We start from the raw sequence: 4,057 nt of genomic DNA, 5'->3' as shown, positions 1-4,057 counted from the left end.
GTGAACGAACAAACACACCTGAGTAACGGAGGCCTAAGGCAGGCAGGGGCAGGCCAAGGGCGCTTGAAGCCAGCCACCGACGTTTCTCACCCGGAGACCACAAGGCCCCCCGTCTGGCCTGAGTTCTGAGACTCGCCTGGCCACAGACTCTGACGCTGTCACCGTCTGGCCGCTGTCACCGTCTGGCCTCGGGCAGAGCCTGACTGATGGGGCCGGCTGAGATCAAAGGTGGCCCTCGGTCAGTCGCAGCGGGAAGGGGCTGGCTTGGGGAAACTGCCACACAGACTCATACCCTTCTGGAAACCTCCACGCTGGGCTAAGGAAGGGAGGTTCTCCCCTCCCTGCTTGGGCAGTTCTGGGGACTTGAGTGCCCAGCATCAAGTCTGGATTAGAGCAGGCATTTGAGAAATTTAAGTGAATGAATGAAACACAAGAATGAACAAATGAATGCTCAATCCATTTGGCTTGCGGATAACACTGTTGCACTCCAGGTCCCAGCATGCCTCAGCTGAGAGCTGAGGGTGGTGTCCAGTGTTGTGAGCACAGGAAAACTGGCTCAGGCCCCTGCCCTACCCTGTCACCCCCTGGCTCATGGAGACAGCGGCCCAGCCTCCCCGATGACAGCCCATAGTTCCTCCTGGGTGTATGGTTCTGCTGTCCCATTTTGTGCCCACGTCTCTCTCACACCCTCAGACCTTCCCGTACACCTCTGCCAGCCCTCAGGAGCCTGCAGGATGGGACAGGGAGGCCAGGTCCCCTCTGCTGAACGTTGGCAGCTAGATTTAGAAGCTGCATCCTCAGACTCCCAGCATTTGTTTATCCTGGCACCAGGGAAGATGGGTGGCGGGTAGATGAAGGGGCCACAGGGAAGGCAACCGGACCCTTGATGTGGAGCCCCGAGTCTGCAGAGGGTTGGGAAGGGGACAGAACGGAGCACGCTGGCCAAAAATCTTGTGCCCATGAGGCGTCATGGCCCAGCACCAAGGGCCTGCTCGGGCATCAGTGGGGTACAGACCTATTTGTTTTCTCCCCAGTTGAAGGCCCAAAAAGAGACCCCCAGGGGCAGACAAGGGCCACCAGAGCAGAAAGAAGTGGCGGGGAAGAACATCTGCTTGGCTTCCAGGTCACCTCGCTGTCCTCCTCTGGGGTGAAGAGGGGTGGGAAGGAACAGAAGCGCCCTTGTGGGCTAGCCTGGCACTGCCTGACATGCGGCCTTCCAACTTGCTCTTCCTAGGAAAACAGACCTGGTGCCCTTCTGCCAAGCTGGAAACCCCAGGGGGCGTCAGCAGGCTGGGCATTGAGGAGAGCGGACATGTCCCCGTCACCTGAACTCAGAGCCACCAGCCCCCCTCCACCAGCCTTGAGACCTTGTTCTCCGGCTGAGTCTGCATATGAGGTCACAGGACAACCTCCCCAAAAGTGAGCGGGGAAGGGAAAATCTGGGGTAGATGGGAACGTCCCTTTGCCTGGGCCACCAGCCACATGTGTGGCCGCCTCTGGCTGTGACCCTGTAAAGAGGACTCAATTCTTGCCGCCCCAGATACCGAGGCCGCCCTGGGTCAGAAAGTGAGCAGCCCTTGGTGGCCTTCTGGGGGCATCTGAGAACATTCTGGGCTCTGGAGCCACCTGGACCCAGGTCAAAAAGCAGCTCAGCATCCCAGCTGACTGCATTCTGGGCGGGGAGGTCACTCTGCCTACCGATCTGTCAAATGGAGCTATGCCAGCCAGGCGGGGCTGGCAGGCGGAAAAGACAGCACGGGTGGTCCGGGGGTTCTCATCCAAGGTGCCTCCGTGTCCTCACTCAGCTCCCTCTCCCCCCATTCCCAGACACCATGGCCCCCGGGTCTCTGTCTCCACCGCGCAAAGACGCAAAGATCAGGGCTGTGTCCCCGCGGCCCGCCCTCCCCCTCACCTTGCTGGTGGCAGTGGCAGCCGAGCCGGGCAGCACGGGCGTGTTGGTGACCTGCACGTTCAGGTAATTATTGTCGATAAGCGGCCAGGCGCCCTGAACCTTGCAGGTCTGGAAGCGGTCTGTGAAAGTCCTGAGGTGCGGGTCCCCGAACAGGCCGCAGTGCGTGTAGTTGGGGGCGGCCGCCTGCCTGTGGAAGCTCTTCTCGTAGTGGCAGACCTCGGGGCTGTCCGAGCGCTCCTGGCTGTCCCCCGCCGGCGGGAGCGTGCGCAGGCGCGGCTGCGAGGTGGGGCCATCCTTGGAGCAGTTGTGCTGGCTCATGAGGTCCTCTATGCCATGGACCGCCGAGTGGTAGGCCAGGTCGCCCCGGCAGGTGCGGGCCGTCCGCCGCGTGCACAGGGCGTAGGTGCGCAGGGCCGCGCAGAACTCGGGGGCGTCGTCCGGGACGGCGGCGTGGCTCCCCGACGTGGCGCTCCAGAACTCAGAGTTGCACTTGAGAATCTTGCACGGGGACGTGGCTGTGGGGAAGGAAGGGACACGCCGTGAGGGCGGGGCCTGGCGACCCCGGCCTCGGCTACCCAGCCTTACTGGGCGCCTGGTGCAGGCGCCGTCGCGGCAGGACGCCTCTTCTAGGTCGCGCCACCCACTGGGTGTCCGCACAGATGGTGAACGCAGAAGAAAGGGCCCGCAGGAGGCCCGAAAGGGCAGAACCTGCTCTAACTGGCCTTCTGGATTCTTCTGCGCAGCCGGTAGTGACACCCGGTGCCCAGGCGTGTGGACCGGCACAGGAGTGGTCACCTTTTTTGGGAAGCAGGCCCGTGGGAGCTGACTGGCCATCCTCGGGCCTTTGACGTCTATTGACACTTTTATGGCCATCTCCAAGAATTTCGGCAGAAACAACAGGAACTCGGCAGGAAATTAAGCCCCACTATTAAACTGTCTCCAGCTCTGCCACTGTGTCACCTTGTGCGAACTACTTAAACTCTGTGCCTCATTATACGTATCTGGAAGGCAGGCTAACAGGACCTACCATGTCAGGTCTCTGAGAGCGTTAAATGATTTGTCACATGTGGACTCTGCACAGTGGCGGCATATAGCCAATGCGCAATGAATGCAGCCTGGTAGGACTGCTCACTCTTCCAGCCCTGGTCATCGAGGACCCACTGTCCCTCACGGCCACTGTAGCTCCATCCCTTGCTATCCTGCTCAGAAAAAGCAAGCTGGGAAGCAACTGAGAGTAGCGACCTTGAATCTGCCATAATGCCCGTAAGTCACTCACAAGCTTTGAGATCTTAGTGTTAATCAGCCAAAATGACCATGCCTCAGAACTGTGGCTTTCACACACCCGAATCTTGTACCTAGACACATGGAACCTGCCCTATCCTGGCCTTCTGGATTCTTCAGCACAGCCCCTAGTGACCACGAATGGCGTGCAGACCTACAGTAGGACAGACATTTCTACACAGGTACCAGGACAAAGGGGCTGGGGACCAGCTGGGAGGCCTATCCTCTTGGGTTGTAGCCCAGTGCTGGCTGGGATGGTCTTCAGAGGGGGAAGGAGGCCATAGCCGGGCTAGGCTACTAACTTGGAAAAGTCAGTTTGCTTCTCTGGAGTTGGTTTTACCTGTAAGATCGAGTTGTGCAGAACACCAGAACAGAAATATCTGAGGGCAGGTGATAAGAGAACACCCATCCAGCACTGCCTTGCTGCGCAGCCTTGTACCTGGGATTTCTCCCATCTCCACAGGTGGGCTGGCACAGTCCTCCTGGAGCCTAAGTCACCTGCCCAGGTCATATACCTAGTGGTATCTAAGTGAACACTTCTTTCTTTTAATTTGAGGAATCATATACTTATTCAAATGTGCACATTAGGAAAAAAATAAAACATTTGCTGGAAGAGCTATAGATTTTATTACCTTTATGTAAATTAAAGAGTCAGGTTAGGTAAATAACAGGAGAAGGTGGCCGCCTGACAGTCAGGAGATGGGCCCTCACTGGAATCTGACTGTGTTGGCCCCCATGGACTTCCATCTCCCAGAACAGTGAGAAAATAAACGTCTGCTTAAGCCTCCCAGTCTGGGGCATTTTAAAGCGCCAGCCCGAGCTAAGACAGTCATGGGGCAGGGGAGGGGGCCCTCCCAAGCCCCT

The 4,057-nt window shown here is 58.3% G+C and overlaps 1 pseudogene across 1 annotated transcript; it reads right to left on the bottom strand.

The window, feature by feature from the left end:
- Nucleotides 1–1,801: 1,801 nt before the first annotated feature.
- On the bottom strand, nt 1,802–2,785 carry LOC103261134 (annotated as a pseudogene). Its single transcript, XR_002482005.1, has one exon. The product of XR_002482005.1 is annotated as a repulsive guidance molecule A pseudogene (transcript).
- Between the last annotated feature and the right edge of the window lie 1,272 nt (nt 2,786–4,057).

This window comes from Carlito syrichta, unplaced genomic scaffold, assembly GCF_000164805.1.
Source record: "Carlito syrichta isolate Samal-C Ts95f unplaced genomic scaffold, Tarsius_syrichta-2.0.1 Scaffold303612, whole genome shotgun sequence".
In the NCBI taxonomy this organism is placed as follows: domain Eukaryota; kingdom Metazoa; phylum Chordata; class Mammalia; order Primates; family Tarsiidae; genus Carlito; species Carlito syrichta.
This window is presented reverse-complemented; position numbering and strand designations above follow the sequence as displayed.